This window comes from Ostrea edulis, chromosome 2 (assembly GCF_947568905.1).
Source record: "Ostrea edulis chromosome 2, xbOstEdul1.1, whole genome shotgun sequence".
Lineage (NCBI taxonomy): Eukaryota > Metazoa > Mollusca > Bivalvia > Ostreida > Ostreidae > Ostrea > Ostrea edulis.
Genome location: NC_079165.1, coordinates 24,640,450 through 24,661,497, shown reverse-complemented (window position 1 = coordinate 24,661,497; position 21,048 = coordinate 24,640,450). Strand labels below are relative to the sequence as shown.

Sequence of the window (21,048 nt, the reverse complement as noted above, 5' to 3'; positions counted from 1 at the left end):
TTTTTACTACGGATACATGTACCTTGACCAAAAATAGAAGGCTCCACGGCGAGAGTGAGTGGCCAACTGGTGATAAGAAACTATTTTCAATTCAGTTTTCTTTGTAGGATTCATGAAATTGATCACTCTGCGGTTTCTCCACCCTTTTCATTGAGAAAAATCGGTAAACCATAGGCAATTTATTGGTTAGCCTGGGTCTTAGAAGAAATAAATCACAAGGATATTCAAAAATTTTAAACAGTTTATTTACAATTATTGAAAGAAAAATAACAAATTACTATCTTGCAATAGGTATTCAATAACAGTTTCCGATTCTGGTTTATTGTCGAGCTGAGTTCCCACACGAGAATGTCAACTGTCACAAATCGGCTGTTGAATCCAAAATCCTTTTCCAGTAAATTTCGTAGTCTTATAGAATGTTTTTAGAGCCCGAATGAATGCTTAATGCCACACAATTTACAGTGTATTTATGCTAAAATAATTTCCAGATCTTCGTTTCTAGAATGCACAGTGTTACGGCAAGACAGCAATTACGTCATCTTTATATTAAACTCACAAAACTCGTTTAGAATCATGTCTAGGTCAATTAAGAACACATTAATTACACAATATTAGGGTCCTAGAAGTCTATCCATTTGATTCCGATGTTGTTTTGTGGCACATCCAGCAGCGTTCCCTCGTCCACACTATGACACAGAGTGCACACACAAGTATTTCTCTATATTGATAGTCTCACCATTATGAGACAACCCTCTATAAGTCAGTCTCTACTCGTCCAAAGCTTCATTGCACCCTTCCAGTCTATGAATATGTTGTACACAAACCGTCAGTGTAGACTGTACATTTCGCTTAAATGTTTTACTATTATAAACGTCTGGTTCAAGTCAGAAGGTAAAGGGCAATCCACCGAACCCCCCCCCCCCCCCATTTAGTTTGTAATATCGAGTAGCACAAATCTGGTTCTATCAAGCGATCATGAATTAAAAAAAAGTCGTCACGCCACTTCATATAATATCATATATCACACCGTGAATATCTTTTTTCAAGGTACAAAATGAGCAAACAACAATGTGAATAAGTACACAAGAAGATAGGTCTACACCAGCAACTTAAAATGGCTGCTCATCCTTCGCCATCAGCCAGTAGGTAGTCATATTGCCCTTCCCCTATAAAATACCATGTACTTTAAACATGTATATTAATTAACATATATAATGTTTAACGAAGTGTTTACAGCAAGTCTTTTGAATTAATACTATACATATAAGATACTGTTTGCGTTTAACACATTGATAAACGACTACTAGTATTCAAGGAGAGAGAGAGAGAGAGAGAGAGAGAGAGAGAGAGAGAGAGAGAGAGAGAGAGAAAGAGAGAGAGAAATGTATGATGTCACGTGTAAATACAAACATGTGGTTTTTCTTATAGAATGACTTCTACATAAGTGAATGCGTTGTATCAGTTCTACAGCATTAAGTGTTACCTTTATCGGGATGTTTCCTCGTTGTATCAGTTCTACAACATTAAGTGTTACCTTTATCGGGATGTTTCCTCGTTCGTGTAAAACAAACAAATCATGACACACCAACAGGTCTCGGGTCATCCAGCTCACATGGATCTTCATAGCTTCAAATATATAAAAAAAGATATTGTTTTTATTTTTCACAACGAACATATTTTGTTATCTACGAATCGATACAATTACTGGTTAAAGTTTACGCCACGACTCAGACAAAGCCATATTGTTGAGGTTTTAGAAAACATATACTACCAAATTCAGCATCATGGTGTTTATACATATGTGGATATATTAGTAGCTAAAAACCGTGTTATGTTTACCTTCCCCGTTAGATTCCATCCTAGATGCCGTATTAACCGTGTCTCCAAACAAGCAATAACGAGGCATCTTCTTTCCCACAACCCCCGCACAAACAGGGCCTGAAAAAGTGAGGCACGAATAACAGATCACCACAACCCCCGCACAAACAGAACACTACAACCCCCGCACAAACAGAACACTACAACCCCCGCACAAACAGAACACTACAACTCCCGCACCCCCACACAAACAGAACACTACAACCCCCGCACAAACAGGACACTACAACTCCCGCACCCCCACACAAACAAAACACTACAACCCCCGCACAAACAGAACACTACAACCCCCGCACAAACAGAACACTACAACCCCCGCACAAACAGAACACTACAACCCCCGCACAAACAGAACACTACAACCCTCGCACAAACAGAACACTACAACTCCCGCACAAACAGAACACTACAACTCCCGCACAAACAGAACACTACAACCCCCGCACAAACAGAACGCTACAACCCCCGCACAAACAGAACACTACAACCCCTGCACAAACAGAACACTACAACCCCCGCACAAACAGAACACTACAACCCTCGCACAAACAGAACACTACAACCCCCACACAAACAGAACACTACAACCCCCGCACAAACAGAACACTACAACCCCCGCACAAACAGAACACTACAACTCCCGCACCCCCGCACAAACAGAACACTACAACCCCCGCACAAACAGAACACTACAACCCCCGCACAAACAGAACGCTACAACTCCCTCACCCCCACACAAACAAAACACTACAACCCCCTCACAAACAGAACACTACAACCCCCGCACAAACAGAACGCTACAACTCCCGCACCCCCACACAAACAAAACACTACAACCCCCTCACAAACAGAACACTACAATCCCCTCACAAACAGAACACTACTACTCCCACACCCCCCGCACAAACAGAACACTACAACCCCCGCACAAACAGAACACTACAACTCCCGCACCCCCGCACAAACAGAACACTACAACCCCCGCACAAACAGAACACTACAACTCCCGCACCCCCACACAAACAAAACACTACAACCCCCGCACAAACAGAACACTACAACCCCCGCACAAACAGAACACTACAACCCCCGCACAAACAGAACACTACAATCCCCTCACAAACAGAACGCTACAACTCCCGCACCCCCACACAAACAAAACACTACAACCCCCGCACAAACAGAACACTACAACCCCCGCACAAACAGAACACTACAACCCCCGCACAAACAGAACACTACAACCCCCGCACAAACAGAACACTACAACCCCCGTACAAACAGAACACTACAACCCCCGCACAAACAGAACACTACAACCCCCGCACAAACAGAACGCTACAACTCCCGTACCCCCGCACAAACAGAACACTACAACCCCCGCACAAACAGAACACTACAACCCCCGCACAAACAGAACACTACAACCCCCGCACAAACAAAACACTACAACTCCCGCACAAACAGAACACTACAACCCCCGCACAAACAGAACACTACAACCCTCGCACCCCCGCACAAACAGAACACTACAACCCCCGCACAAACAGAACGCTACAACCCCCGCACAAACAGAACGCTACAACTCCCTCACCCCCACACAAACAAAACACTACAACCCCCTCACAAACAGAACACTACAACCCCCGCACAAACAGAACGCTACAACTCCCGCACCCCCACACAAACAAAACACTACAACCCCCTCACAAACAGAACACTACAATCCCCTCACAAACAGAACACTACTACTCCCACACCCCCGCACAAACAGAACACTACAACCCCCGCACAAACAGAACACTACAACTCCCGCACCCCCGCACAAACAGAACACTACAACCCCCGCACAAACAGAACACTACAACTCCCGCACCCCCGCACAAACAGAACACTACAACCCCCGCACAAACAGAACACTACAACCCCCGCACAAACAGAACACTACAACCCCTGCACAAACAGAACACTACAACCCCTGCACAAACAGAACACTACAACCCCCGCACAAACAGAACACTACAACCCCCGCACAAACAGAACACTACAACCCCCGCACAAACAGAACACTACAACTCCCGCACCCCCACACAAACAGAACACTACAACCCCCGCACAAACAGAACACTACAACTCCCGCACCCCCGCACAAACAGAACACTACAACCCCCGCACAAACAGAACACTACAACCCCCGCACAAACAGAACACTACAACCCCCGCACAAACAGAACACTACAACCCCCGCACAAACAGAACACTACAACTCCCGCACCCCCGCACAAACAGAACACTACAACCCCCGCACAAACAGAACACTACAACCCCTGCACAAACAGAACACTACAACCCCCGCACAAACAGAACACTACAACCCCCGCACAAACAGAACACTACAACCCCCGCACAAACAGAACACTACAACCCCCGCACAAACAGAACACTACAACCCCCACACAAACAGAACACTACAACCCCCGCACAAACAGAACGCTACAACCCCTGCACAAACAGAACGCTACAACCCCTGCACAAACGGCCTGAAAAAGTGAAGCACGAATAACAGAAAACCACAACTGTATTACGTTGTCAGTGAATCTTCAATTCAGGGTTTCTTAATAATGATTTTGGCATTTGATATTTTTGGCAGAGTTTAATTTTTTTCTATTTTTTTAGGAGTCAACTGTGTACAACACAGTATATCCAAAAGTCAAAGTCGTGAAAATATTTACCTGAGTGAATTCCAATTCTTATTTGTAGCTTAATTTCTGGAAGATGTCGGATGCGGAAATCTTGCACCTTGTCTAATATGGTCACCGACATCTTCGCAATTTCAGTCACATGTTCGTTGCCATTGCGCAATGGTAGACCGGAAACGACCATGTAAGCATCTCCTATCGTCTCAACCTTTTAATATTATTACATATGACAGACAAAGATAACGAACATTGATCAAATTTCATATATTACTTTTTAACGTATGATCTAGATTCAAAATAATAAATGTCAAAAATAGCCAGAGAGAATTAAAACCTACTTTGAAAACATCGAAGTATTCTATGACTGTGTCAAAACAAGTATATAGGGCGTTGAGGAAGTTGACTATCTGTTAAAAAGTAAAGCAATACTTTTTTCTAGTGATAATGAAAGTGTCATGCAATACAAACATTTTTGCAATGGAAATCTGAAAAGTGAATTCTAAGCACAGTTCTAATCAGAATACTGCTGCAAAGCTTCAGTTAACTACATATAATAACCTAACCTGCATTGGAGTACTCGATGCTGAAATCTCAGTGAAGCCTACAATATCGCTAAAGTATATTGTAACACATTGGTATGCTTCTGCTTCTACTCTGGTTCCTTTTATCAAGTCACGTGCAATGCTCCTAAAAGAAAGGTTAAGTCATACAAAGGTTTGAAAGAGTCAGATCTTTATTAATGTATTCTATGTATCAAAGAACGACTGAGAAGAAATGTTTAGTTACTTAGGTAAAACTTGGTAGAGAAGTTCTTCTGATCGTCTTTTCTCGTCCAGAAAAGCATGCATTCTTTCCTCGGCCAGTTGTTCGAGATTATTAGCATATTCTTCCATACGAAAGAGTAAGGTGTCAAGAAAGTTCTCCCCTGACGCACCCCTTGTAACAAATAAAAATCATACAGAGGTATATGTATAATATTATGTTTAAGATATTCAGCAATACAGTATTAAAGGAGTACTTCATAAATCTAGTGAAAAAGATGAAAGTATGGAACAAGGATTAATCTTATAAATTCTAAGAAGAATAACAAGAGGTCCATGAACCACATCGCTCTTGTTAGTCAACTTGGACCTGCTGTTGTTCAGCTTCTGTGACTTGTATAAGATGTTTTTAATCTTTATTTCCGTGAAAATGCTTGACCCCATATTGTGGCCCCAACCCAGCCGCAAAGGATCAAGACAAAACAGAACTAAAATTCAGGCAACATGGAATACCTCAATACCCATATGGCTAACATGACATTTCTGTTCTGGAAATGAACACTTTTTAAAAGATTGTCTTTCCTGTATCCATACATTATAAAAATTATCACACCCTTACTTCAAGGCTAATAATACGAAGAAGGAAAATTCTTAAATCCACACAACTTAGAAAGGCTTGTATTTTGATTTGATTAAGTGCGACCCTGCTTTTGAAAAGAATTTGTTTTTAATTATTTCCTATTCTCATACATACGTTTGACCACCTATTATGGTCCCACCATACCCCCAGGACCTCTGAATTTCAACACTTGAGTATGTTTGCTTTATTGATATGACTAATAATGACCTGTCATTGAGACGAATTTAAAAAAAATGCTTCCCAATATATTTCCATGTAAAATGTTGAACCCTTATTGTGGCTCTACCCTACTCCCGGTGGCTGCGTTTTGAACAAACTTAAATCTGCATTTAGTGGGAATGCTTGCATATCAATATGACTAATCGTGGTCCTGTTGTACGAAAAAGAATATATCATCATTCTATATTCCCAGGTAAAGCTCTGGAACTTGCATTGGGACCCTATCCTTCCCCCTTGGACCGTAATTAAATAAACCCCTTTAATCTACACTATGTCCGAAAGCTTTCATTCAAATTTCAAAATTTTACTCCACTGGTTCTTGAGAAGACGATATATAATGACTCCCCATATGTTTGCCTTTTCATGGTTAGACACACCCCCCCCCCCCCGGGAAAGGCGAATGGCTCTTCATTTTAAAAAACGTGAAATCTCTTTACCCGCACTTTTTTTTTTTACTAAGTTTGATTGAAATTGGCCCTGTGGTTCTGAAGAAGGTGAAAATGTGAAAAAGTTTACAGACAACAGGTGATCAGAAAAGCCCACCTGAACGTTCATATCGGGGAAGCTAACAAAGTCAAAAGCTTTGGTACCAAAAGAAAATTCTTGTCTTGAGAAACGCACTCATAAAATATGAGAGCCCCGTCACTCACCATTAAAAAGTTATGATCAAGTATAAAGTTTCAGTTAAAGCTTTGAAATTAGGATAAACTCCAACATCAAGGTCATAAGTTTCAACACAATGGAATCAAATAAAAGGTATTGCCATAGAAAATCTTAAAAGTAGGCGAAACGTTAAGGTCACAAGGTTAAAAACTTTGGTATCAAAGGAAAAATCTCTTTACAAGGAATGCACATATGAAATATGATAGCAATATGACTCACTATTCAAAAGTTATGAGTAAGGTTATATTTATGGTTAAAGTTTTAAAATTGCGCACAACTCCCGAGGTTAAGGTAATGCAAAATTAAAAACTCAAGTGCCAACAGAAAGGCTTACAAGGAATGCGCATATGATATATGAGAGCATTTCATTCACCATTCAACAGTTCTGAACAAGGTAAAAGGTTCAGACAGAACGAAAACAAAACAAAAACGTCAATACCCCCGCCTCGAATATAGTCGCACAGACATTTAATAAAGTATAATGCCCAAAACTGAACCTTTGCATTTTGATTTTATCTAATGTAGTCATTTTCTCTTGAAAAGTATTCAATTTCTTGTATTTCACTTTTACACTTCAAACTCCAATTGTAGCCCCACCATATCCCAGTACCCCTGGATTTATCAAACTTGAATTTATACTACATGCAGATGCATGCATATTGATTTAACTAATAATAATACTGTTGTTATAGAACATATTTTAAAAAGATGTTTGCTATGCATTCCCATGTGGAAATTTGATCCTTTATTGTGACCCCTACCTACCTCCAGGGGCCATGCTTTGAACTTGAATCTACTCTAAGCCAGGATCTTTCATGTACATTGAACCTTTTTGGTTGAGTGGTTCTTGAGAAGACGGTTTTTAAATTACCCTACCTTATCTTAACCCAGGCCTTGTGTTGATTTTCTACCATTAGAGGGGTACAGTACCCTTCATTTGAGCAATATAAAATCCCCTTTACCCAAGGATCCTCTGTACTAAAGGCTGAAATTGCCACAGTGGTCTTGCAGAATAAGACTTGGTAAAACAAATGTAGAAAGGTTACATACAGACGGACGGATGGACGACAGACAACAGTAGATGAAAAAAGATCACCTGAGGTTTTTGCTCAGGTGAGTTTAAAAATTAAGAGCCGGGCAAACACGACCTCTGGAAACACCAGTGGTGTAACTAGGTCAAACGCGTCGTGAGCTGTATATCTTCTTCAGGTAAACGGAGCAATCCATAGTCAAAATAAACATGCAAACAACTTATTAACTTTGGTATTAAACATTTGGTTGGTTGGTTATGTATTGTTTAACGTCGATCTCGAGGAACGTTCACTCTCATGGAGACGCCACCATTGCCGGTGTAGGACTGCAAAATTCAGTCCTATGCTCAGCGATTATGTCTTTTGAGCAGGAAGGAATTTTTATCATGCTACACCTGCTCTGACAGGGAGCCTCGGTTTTGTGGTATCATACGAAGGGCTGCCCCTTTAGTCCCCACGGGCATTAAATGTTTGAAATGATTAAAGAACCACATACGACGAAGAGTTTACAATGCAATGTTGAAGATTTCGGGTTTGTATGATTTCTAACAAAACAATGACAATATTCGAAACAAGTCGTGATATTCCTTGTAATATTCTTTGTCAGAAAGAAAGATATGCACCCCAAGAACTGTCTTTTTTTAATACTTACTCCTTTTCAATCTAAACATTGAGCAAATGGTATAAAGTGTTTTATTTTACTTTTGTTCGCAAAGTCGCTCTATATAGGGCTCACGGCGGGTGTGACCGGTCAACAGGGGATGTTACTCCTCCTAGGCACCTGATCCCACCTCTGGTGTGTCCAGGGGTCCGTGTTTGCCCAACTATCTATTTTGTATTGCTTGTAGGAGTTATGAGATTGATCACTGTTCGTTATCTTCACCTTGCATAAGCGTAAAGAAAACAGTATAGAGACGGAAACTGTTCCCTAAATGTTCAAAACTCCTGGAAAAGAGATCATATTGTCAGATGAACAGAGTCCAGATGTAATGAATAACATAAAAATAAAGGACGTTTTGCTTTCAGAAACTTTGTGAATGTACCCCTTGTGTAATCCCCTCCTATGAAGTATGTCTGCAGTCTACATTTTAATGGTATACAGTCTGCTATTGCCTATATCATATAGTATATGTATTTATAGTTTAATTCTATAATACAATCGTCTCGTCAACACTTGACTCATCCTATTTCAACACTCACTGCTTTCTTATTTCCTTTTCAATGTTTGGAAATGTTGGCCTGTTTTCTGCTTTCTCCTCCAGACATGAATGCATCAGAGATAAAAGGAAATTACCCCCTTCCATGAAATCCTCTATTCCAGGTCTAAATGGAATCGCAGACGGAAATTTCAATTTAGTGATGATTTCTAAGAAAGGAAAATTAAAGTACAAAATTTGAGACCAATAATAACTTTCATTACATTTTCCATGAAGATGACGGAGATTAAAAACAAAAACAAAAGACTGTCGTGTCCAAGTACAACTTGTTGAAACTTATGATGGATGTCTTAGATATTTTTTAATTACCGTCGATGGAATAAGACTCCATCTCATCTTCAAAGGGTTCTTTTCTTGTTAATGTTTCGTACACGATGATTCCGAAGCTGTAGATATCAGCACATTGAAGCGCCCGGTAGTCAGTCTCTCTGTGGGTATTTCTCATCATTTCCGGAGCAACACACAGTAAATCTGTTTCGTAGGATTGTTTGAATTTTTAAGGAAATTATTTGACATCCATCTTTAATTTATCATAAAGTAAAGAAACGAATGAAATGTACATTACAGACATAAGCATGCTTTAGCAATAGGATGCCGACTACCTACTACGTTATAGGATAGTGATTTTGGAAGAAATATGACAAGCATAATTAATAGAAGAAAGCGTTAACATCAATCATTATGCCTTAATGAAAGACAGTTTAGTTTTCAAACAAAATTATAGACTGAAGTAATGTCGACTAAATATGTTTTAATGAAATAAAATGAAGTTGGGAAATCAAAACTTAATTTCATCTTCCTATTACGCCATCAAATATTTTGTGATAGTAGTGTTTTTAAGGTTTAAACATTTCAAATTTTATTTTCAAAAAAAAAAAAAAAAAGAGAGAGAGAAAAGATTCTGCACAACCTTGTTTGTCTGATCTCTGAGATTTCGATCGGATAGTTGAAAGACCAAATCCGTCAAGTTTAAGGACAAATCGTCTGTCAATCAAGCAATGTCGACTGTTCAGATCTCCATGGTACCGTATTGGACTGGTGTGGAGATAACAGCAACCCTGTTACATTTTAACGAAAAGGTGACAAGGACACTTTTAAAAAAAAAACTTGTACAAGTATTAAACATGTTCAGATAATTTCTGATGGTTAATGAAGTTCAGTGCACAGATAACTAATGATTGCTTGACAAATAAAACACATTCTATTTACCCCTATCATGTCACATATCAATGACGTCTGCAGGTCCTTGTTGATTTTAAAATGGTGGTGTTGGAGGATATCCTTTGAAACAAATCAAGAATTGTTAATATTGCAGTTGTTTAAACATAGATAGTTATGCAAAAAGAAGTGGCTTTTGAGGAAAGTTTAGTAAGTTAATATTGTATCATTGTCTATCTTAAAGTAAAATTGTTTCTCATGATGCTCAACTTTTAAACATAATATGTTTTAATCTATAAAACAGCGTTACTTGAAAATATTACAGTAGAAAATATTCCAACATAATTTTATAAGATTATGTTCACAGTTCTGTTTGTTGAGGAATTGTTCTCCGATGTTCTGTTAGTAAATCTTCAATAGCATAGGATATATCATCTGCAAACAATTTATAACGATATAAAAGAGTGAGCTGAAACTTTTGACAATAACACTTGGGACATCTAGCAGCCAAGGACATCATTTAAATGATGTTCAAATGGTCTGTGAGATATACAGACAGATCGACCGACCCAAATTGATAGTCTTCGTTTTCTTTGATGTATGGAATAGTGAAATATAGCATACATTGGTAAATCCGAAACTTGCTGACAAAGAGATATGTTATTGCAGCTAGCTCCGAGATCATCGTATCAGAGCAGAGTCCAAGCTGTCGATTCAAAAATCAAAACAACCCCAGAGTTCCAGCATTCGGGAAAAAATCAAAACAACCCCAGAATTCCAGCACTCGGGGAAAAAACCGAAACAACCCAAACTACTAGCGCCGTCAAAGAGATAGAAGTTATGTAAGTAGTCAAATCGTCTTACCTTAAGCGTTCCGCGGCTACAATGGTCTGTGATGATGTAAAGAATTGATTGATTCTGAGTCAATCCATAGAATTTCGTCAAGTTGACACAGTGAATATTCCTTAGCTGTAATTAGAAAAAGAGAAAAGATTATGCTGAACATAGGAGTAAAACCGTAAAGTGATAGGAAACCAAAATTTAACATATACGATTTTTCTTTTCTGCCTCCTTTGAGAATCGTCAACATTATCAGTGATTTAGTCATTAATCAAATATGTAGCACCTTGAACATTAGGGTCCATATGTATACCATACTATTTACATGATACATTGTAAGACGTAAGGGGTCTAAATGGGGTTGATACGCAAATCAAGTTCCTAAATTTCTCCACAGTTCCGGAACATACTGTAAACCAACATTTATTAGAGGTTACTTTATTTCGTAATTTACCTGCTGAAAACTGGTATGCGGCTAGTACTTTTTGCGATCAAGCCTTTTTCGAGCCTAAGACAGACATGCAAAGACTGGTTATCGACGAAAAATATTCGCGACGATGAAGTTGTATTAAAATAAAGGACACCGCAGAGTCGTCCACTTCTGCTTCATACTTAGATATTTTATTGAAAGTAGACATTAACGGCAAACTGACAACTCAACTGTATGACAAACAGGATGATTTCAGCTTCTCCATCGTCAACTTCCCACATTTATGTAGCAATATTCCATTATCACCTGCATATGGTGTTTATATATCTCAACTGATTCGATATGCAAGAGCTTGTTCTGGGTATAGTCAGTTTTTAAATCGAGGTAAGCTACTGACAAACAAGTTGATGGTACAGGGATTTCAACAGTCTCGATTGAAGTCAGCATTTCGCAAATTCTATGGTCGTTATAACGATCTAGTTCGTCAATACGACCTCGCATTGGGTCAAATGCTGTCTGACGTGTTTCATACCGATTGTTAAGCCGTTCTTGGCACACTGATTTGACTGCGTATAACTCCGTTTACCTGATCAGGATATGGGGCTCACGGCGGGTGTGACCGGTCAACAGGGGATGCTTACTCCTCCTAGGCACCTGATCCCACCTCTGGTGTGTCCAGGGGTCCGTGTTTGCCCAACTATCTATTTTGTATTGCTTGTAGGAGTTATGAGATTGATCACTGTTCGTTATCTTCACCTTGAATTAATGATTATACGTTTTCCCAGCTATACCTCTAAAGAATCAGTGGGCAAAGGTGGTCTAAATTTAGGTTTTAAGTCATATATATAATAAAAAATAATATTTGGAATATTTTGTTCAAGAATCTTTGAATTTGCATATCAATTGGCGGATTTCCTCAGATGATAAACTTTGTTCAACATATGGTGTTTATGTCTCAAATGATTCGATACTGAAGATGACGTTCTGCGGATGACCAGTTTTTGAATCGAGACAGGTTACTAACAAAGGAACTGATATTACAGGTGTTTCAACAATCTCAAAAGTCAGCACTTTGGTCATTCTATGGTCTTTTTTAACAAACCTTCATTTGATCAAATGCTGTCTGATGTGTTTCATACTAATAGTTTATACACGGACTTGGAAGATAAGGGGCTTACCTGATCAGGGCTCACGGTGGGTGTGTCCGCTCGACAGGGTATGTTTACTCCTCCTAGGCACTCGATCACATCTCTGGTCTGTTCAGAGGTCCCTGTTTGCACTACTCTATTTTGCATTCTTTATAGGATTTATGAAATTGGTCACTGTTTGTTATTGTAATCTTATTGTGCAATTGTATAGTGTAATCTGATTTTTATTAGAAATTACAACAACACTGTAAAACCTACAGGGTTTTAATTATGCGAGCATCATCTGGTGTTGATTAAGGATTTTCCCACCATGAACCTGGGGCCTGTGACTACACTGTATAGTAGTTTTAACTTTTTCTCTTTTTTCATATACATGTATGGAAGGCGAAGATAACGAACAGTGATCAATCTCATAACTCCTATAAGCAATACAAAATAGGTAGTTAGGCAAACACGGACCCATGGACATACAAGGGGTGGGATCAGGTGCCTAGGAGGAGTTAACATCCCCTGTCGACCTGTCACAACAGCTGTGAGTCCTATATCCTGATCAGGAAAACGGAGTTATTCGTAGTCAAAATCAGTGTGCCAATAACCCTAACCCTGTATATATCAAATCTTTCCCATGCCCCCAGTGTGTGTTTCCGGGATTTCACAATTCAACTTCGATGGTGCTTTATCTCGATATGAGTGAATTTTTTCGAAGGGACATCAAACAAACAAACGACCACACACTGATTTAAAATTCCATACATGAATTAACTCCAGTTGCGTGGCTCGAGTGATTTCGAATTTGTTGTCTGTGATCAGGCTAAGAGAAGCAACAGATCCCTGAAATAGGAAAATAAAACCTTATCACATGAGATGAAAAAGCGAAGATCACGAACACGTGTTTATGAGTAAAACAAACAAGATATGAAGATGATATAAACACGAACACGAACCACCCAATATAAACTCAAAATAAACTAGAATAAAAGAATTTCTTTAATAAAAACAACAACGTTAATTGACTGTAGAAATTGTGTCACATGAAAAATCGTATAATGTATGCAAATTTGTTTTATATAACATACCTTGTAGATTTTAAGCATTTTCCGCAGACGATTGTCCTCCTCGTCATTTGCAATGTCAACATGCACCTTGGGAATTTAGAAGCAACAATAGATAAATATGGTGTAGTCATAATGAAAATAATATTAAATAATGTTCTCTATTCGTATAATGCATATATATCCATCCCTTATATACGTCACCACGTACATGTCATATAATTATGATGTATTGCAAGCAGACAGTGCCAGAGAACTCAAATGCAAGGTTATTCACAAGTATAAATTCCAAAAGAAATACTCCAAGAAGGGTCACTTTCACACTTTCCCGAAAGTTCATGGAAAATGAAGCACGATACGGTAAATGTACCTGTGTATTTTCCACTAACTGTTGGAATTAGTGTTACATTGTTATAACATTTCAGCTTGAACAGAATATTGATTACATTCTTAAAATATTTAACATGTTGCATTTTATGTAAAGTTGTTTTATATGTGTGTGCGTGTGGATTGTGGACACCTTTTCCTTGTATTTGCTAGACTGGTGGTTTTTTTTTTTTTTTGCCAATTTTAGAAAATTTAAAGATATTTAGATTTGAACACTGATGGATGGCAATAGTTTGCTTTCTGCTTCACGGCGCATTGTTAAATGTCAGTATTACATTGCTTTTGGGAATTTTTACTCACTTTTGAAAACTCAAAATTCCCATCAAACGACATCTTTCTGTCGGGAATATCTAGCAGTGTTTTCCAATCTACCTTCCACCAATTGCTTTGTAAATCCATAGCAAGTTTTATTTTCCTGAATGCAAGGTGAAGATAACGAACAGTGATCAATCTCATAACTCCTACAAGCAATACAAAATAGATAGTTGGGCAAACACGGACCCCTGGACACACCAGAGGTGGGATCAGGTGCCTAGGAGGAGTAAACATCCCCTGTTGACCGGTCACACCCGAATACATTATATTGGAATATGTAGAAAATACATTTACATATATGTCTTTGTTTAATCCTTAAGATAAATAAAAAACGGGTTTGGTATCGCACTCAGAATACTCATGAAGGGCAAAAATAACGAACAGTGTAATCTTTGCAATAACCGTGATATATTTAATATTAGTATAGAAATAGTGGTTTCAAACAATATGTATGACCAACTGAAGGAACACGATGGCATATGGTGAAGTCATGATACACTTACACGGGTTTGTTACCTCTCCTTAGAGACAATCTGTTTTTATAGACTTTGTATCTATCTATCTATCTATCTATCTATCTATCTATCTATATATATATATATAAATAACCTTTTTCTATAGGCTTTACTTTTGTTAAGTTACAGGGATTTACCTTGAATTATAACACCCCCTTGACAGGGTTTACCTTTGAATTATAACATCCCTTCACAGGGTTTACCTTTGAATTATAACATCCCCTTGACAGGGATTTACCTCTGAATTATAACATCCCCTTGACAGGGATTTACCTTTGAATTATAACATCCCCTTGACAGGGTTTACCTTTGAATTATAACATCCCCTTGACAGGGTTTACCTTTGAATTATAACATCCCCTTGACAGGGTTTACCTTTGTATGATAACACCTCCTGTGATAACGAGGACAAGTGCGGCACAAAATACGGCAGCAATGATTGAATCCAAAACATGGGAGCCATCTAAAACCATACCAGAATTAAATTGTTATATTTAATAATGTTGGTATGGCTTGAATTATTGTGATAATTGTAATGCATAGCAAATGGATTATCCATTGATGAAAGGTTAAGATTACGAACAGTGATCAATAAAAGGTGAAGATAACGAAGAGTGATCAATCTCATAACTCCTATAAGCAATATAAAGTAGATAGCCGGCAAACACGGACCCCTGAACACACCAGGGATGGGATCAGGTACCTAGGAGGAGTAAGCATCCCCTGTCGACCGGATAGTATTTTCAAGGTCAGAAAACTGATGCAAAATACGATATCCGAATGTTTAGGTGTAAAAGATTCCTTACTTTGAATTACCACATCACAGATACCAAGTGTCTATCTACATGTACCTTGTGGGAAACAAATAGCATCATCACCAGTAAATCCACAATGTGGCCTGTTTGCGGGGGGTCCCTTGTTCCCAGGCCATTGAATAGGTTGATTGGATTTCATATGCAACACTGATTCCTCGCCGAAATAAACCCCAACAGTCTATATAGCGAGAAAAACCGTTTTGAAAAATATAGTGTTTTATATACATTGCTACGTGCTTTACATAAACTATTCCTTGATATATTTGATTACGATTGCACTGAAAATAAAATAATTCTATTTTTCATAATGTTTAGGCATGGCGATAGAGAGAAAAATATAAGATAATATTTTTACGAAAAGTTGTCCTTCAGCGTCAAAGTCATGAAGGGACAGGTGTATCTCTCCATCTCCATTTTCATTTATTTTTCGATTTCCAGAAATGAGCCCTTCAAACGTTCTATTCCAGATTCTCTTAGTAACCTCTCGCCCATCAAAGATGTTTTCTCCATTTGTAATCATGCTTTTTATTGTTTTAGCATAAATGAGGAAAGCATCGTGGTATCCAACTATGTAATGATGAACCTGCCAGAGACAATGGTGTTACACATTAACTGCATACTCTACGTTTAGATAGATATAAGTATTACGTAATTCTCAGCTTTGACAGGGTATTTAATGGTGACGTTTAGAATTAAAATCTGTCTAAAGGACATCTCTTACCTCTTCTCTGTTCTTTTCAAAATCGTAGTTGTATTTCGCCATTGAATGGTTCTTCACCGCGGCTTCAAACGCAACATATTCTGCACTCTCTGGCTTGTACGGCATAATGACAAGTAATGCATTGAAAGCAGTCTTTGCCATCTAAAGATAAAATTCGACTTACTGCATCATTTAGTAGGCAAATATTGCACCAAAAATCAAAAAGGACAAAGAACGTATGAGACACAATGCCTGTCATACTAAACTAATATCAGAACATTTACAAAACGTTTCACTCTTGTCGCCTTTGTTAGAACGTAGCAGTAATACATTCTTTACTAGCCTCGTTTCCATCCTCATCCTCTGCATCATACCACTCATCAGACAAAAACGAGGTGGCCGTTTTGAAATATATGAAAACATATTCTCCACTCGTCATACCCAGTGCATGCGCATTCAACATCAAGCTTCGTATACGTGAAAAATGACCAAGCACAATGGCCACTGAAAATGAAGGAAGCTTCCTTTATTTTTCCGACTCTGTCGCACTAGTTTGATTTTATTGACAGTTTCCACCCCACTGCAACATGCTAGTTTTTATGCTGCTGACATGTTGTAGGGTTGGGATCTGAGCGAAAGCATTGTAGAGAGAAAATTAAGCCAATTTTACTCAGGCAAATTCTTCAGAAAAGAATGAATATTGAAAGTGTTATTTCTATGGCAAACATTATATAAATTATTGTCTTACCTCTTGATACTTTAGAAACAGTCCTCAAAGCGTTTTGGAAATCAGCATCTTCATTTTCTATTAACGTTATCCGTAGCCCGACTTCGGTGAAAATCTTTTCTAGTACCTTACTTTGCATGCGAGCAAATTCTTGAGCCCGCGTTACGACAAAATCTAATAAAATAGCTATGTCATTCCACTTGTAAATTTTAAATACCTGTAGATAAAACCTTCCTAATTGTTCAATGGAATACGACAGACGCGTTAGCGTAGGGAAATATGTTCTGTTGTCGAATTCTGAGTCGAGTCCCACGGGTGTAATCACCGGTATATTCCAGGAAGCTGCCATTCTACCAATGATATCCACACCCGTACTGCAACCTTCAAAACATGAAATAAGATATGATATAATTGCCAGAATCATATCTCATACACATAGTACTTAAAATACATCAATATATTTTTAATGTTCCACACTGTTGATTAAAGTAGTGCATACATTTGCATTATCAATAAAACGCTTTAATTTAAAAAGTGACAAGAGAGCAAAAATGAATATTTACCAGGTCCAACAAACGCGGAAACATTCATAACGTAGCGGACTTTTGCTCCGAGTGCACCATAGTCATATTTTGAACATCCCAAACCTTCAGATATTGTCCTGAGGATGTTGACTGTGGCATGTCCCTTAAGAATTTCCTTCAGTTTGTCCTCCCCCATTTCTACCGCTTTTTCAGTTAATAATAAGGACCATGGCATTCCCTTTCCATTCGGTAACATCACGCTTAGATTTATTTCTGGTTTCTCGCCACAAGTGCTTATCAAATAATATTGGAGTATCAAATAAATACTATGTGTAATTTTCATACCGAAAATTACAGATGTTTTCATCTCCGAGGAAATTAAACGAAGTGAATTTTTTTTCAGTTCTTCAAGAAATTTAAATAGAAGCTAGGCGATCCAACAGTATGCAATTCGTTTTGGATAAATTTAATTAACTTTTAAAATATGTCAAAACATCACAACATAGCACATTTTTTGCATTTTGAATAATCCCAGATCTAGGCAAATAGTTCATTTGATAAATTGTAGAACAAAAAATGTAATTCTAATCTTGTTGAGTTTATGAATGATCAAAGGAAGTGCACGTTAATGAATGCTGATAATAAAGGATTAATAAAGTTACATCAAAGGTACTACACATCATCAACATTAACTTAGACATTTCATATTGCTAAAACTTTTACACCTTCCTTCAGATATGTTCATCGGTTAGTACAATTTACATGCCGATTTTTTACAATTTGAAATATTTTTTGAAGAGAGGAGGGTTTCGACATTGTTTTTGAGTACACGGTTTTAAGCATGTTTTATACATTGAATACATTTGTAGGGATGTATCTTTCATAATATCAGATCGATGAAAAGGCGAATATAAGGAACAGTGTTCTTATTACTTTTGATTTTAGAATTCATCTTGGGAACACATTGTAAGGATATGTTCTATCTAAATATGTATAAGATCCGCTCCCAGCAGCCATACACCATAAATGGGGTTCTTTTCAAAACAAAAATCGGCTACGGGTTTCTTGAATCATTTCACCTTGACACATGATGTATCAAAAAGTAATATACAACTACTAAAATCTAATCATTCAATTCGTGATAATCATCTTAAATTGAACAGTGTATCATATGGAGAAAAATGTTATTTTAGAAATCGTGATAAATCTTTGCCAAATGTTTGATTTAGACATGAAAAAGGTTCAAAGATTTATTCAATCCAAATGAAGTGACTGGATATTTACTTAGTGCGCCATTTAGCACATTTTGTCCAAAAAATTATGAAGGGGAAATGAAATAACAATTATTCCCAGATTTGTCTATGGCGTGTAAAACGTTGCACTATTATATTAATCTTGTTATTCATATTCGAAAACTTGTAATTTATATTCTATAGCATATCATTCATATTCGAAAAGTTGTTATTCATATTCGATAATTTTATCATTCATATTCAAAAACATGTTATTCTTATTCTAAAACGTGTTATTCATATTCAAAAACATGTCATTCTTATTCAATAAATTGTTATTCATATTCTAAACTTTTCATTCATATTCAAAAACATGTGATTCATATTCGATAATCTTATCATTCATATTCAAAAACATGTGATTTATATTCGATAAGCTTATCATTCATATTCGATAATCATATCATTCATATTCGATAATTATGTTGTTTATATTCGTCAATCATGTCATTCATATTTGATAATCTTGCTATCCATATTCAAAAGCATGTAATTCATATTCGATAATTATGTATATGTCATTCTTATTCGATAATCTTTTTATTCTTATTCAATATAATTTGCCTTCTGGGTAATATGACGCAATTTGAGACGGTTGTAAACTGAATTTTCATTGGTTTGAAAAGTGAAAGTAAGTAATGGCGGGAGTTGCTGAATATCAGGCATCATTACATGCACTGATGTAGTTTATCTTGTAAGCATTGTTAGAAGTTTGCAGTTCTGTAATCAATCAATAGACATTCATTACCTATGAATGTGCAGCGTACACGTGGTCCAGATATGGTAACACCATAATCTACTTTCGTTTTCACATACATGTACCCAATGAGCAGAGACTTTACAAACAGATAATATTACCCACAATGCAAATTATATTGAATAAGAATTAATAAATTATCGAATAAGAATGACATGATTATCGAATATGAATTACATGCTTTTTTATATGAATAGCAAAATTATCGAATATGAATGACATGATTGTCGAATATAAATAACATAATTATCGAATATAAATGACATGATTATCGAATATGAATGATAAGATTATCGGATATGAATCACATGTTTTTGAATATGAATGATAAGATTATCGAATATGAATCACATGTCTTTGAATACGAATGATTAGATTATCGAATACAAATCACATGTTTTTGAATACGAATGAAAAGTTTAGAATATGAATTACAACTTATTGAATAAGAATGACATGTTTTTGAATATGAATAACACGTTTTAGAATAAGTTGCAATATGTAATTGTAATGTGTATTCTAATACAATTCTAACGATGTCACTCTTTTGTCCGCAAAAACGTACAAAGAGGAAACGATTATACAAGAACAAAATTCATTACTTTTCTGTAATTATGTTTTGCTAATTAAATATCATCAACTACAAAACCATCATGAATTTTAATCTCGAAAAAACCCACATCTTTGCGTGTCCAATAATATCGTCAGGTTTTAGTGTTTACCAGTTATTCAACACAAAGAACAAGTGAAGATGAAAACTTAAAATCGTCGCACATTTTAAATTATATATTGTTAATGTGAAATATGGGAATTCCATAAATCATCTAAAATTCAACGCTTACATTTGTCTTCCTGTAGGAATGTATTCGGTGTAACGCGGTCAAACATCACTCTAACTCTTTGCACAAGAACTCTGAAATTGATATCAGAAAGAAGCTGGAGTTCCACATGAACAATATTTACATAGCCTTTGGTGATCAGGTTTTCAAAGAGTCTGTTGGAATTCACATGGACACAAATTGTGCTACATTTTAGCTGACCTGTTTTGTATTCTGATGAGGCGGGATTCATTCAAAAGATTCCATATGAGAAAGTATAATCTCTCTCTGTGTCTTTAAGGTCGACATTTAGATATATCGAGGACGTTTCATCCATTAGCAATATTCATGTTCATTCAAAGAGGAATACTATAAGTATTCTCTGTTAAGGAGAGGGTGTATTAATGAACATTATTTCAAATCCAAATTAGTCCAGTTATCATTGCATATCCATCGTGGTGG

At 37.1% G+C, this 21,048-nt stretch overlaps 1 pseudogene; it reads right to left on the bottom strand.

Annotated features, from left to right (window-relative positions):
* Positions 1–228: 228 nt before the first annotated feature.
* LOC125679808 (atrial natriuretic peptide receptor 1-like) lies at positions 229–18,062 on the bottom strand (annotated as a pseudogene).
* Between the last annotated feature and the right edge of the window lie 2,986 nt (positions 18,063–21,048).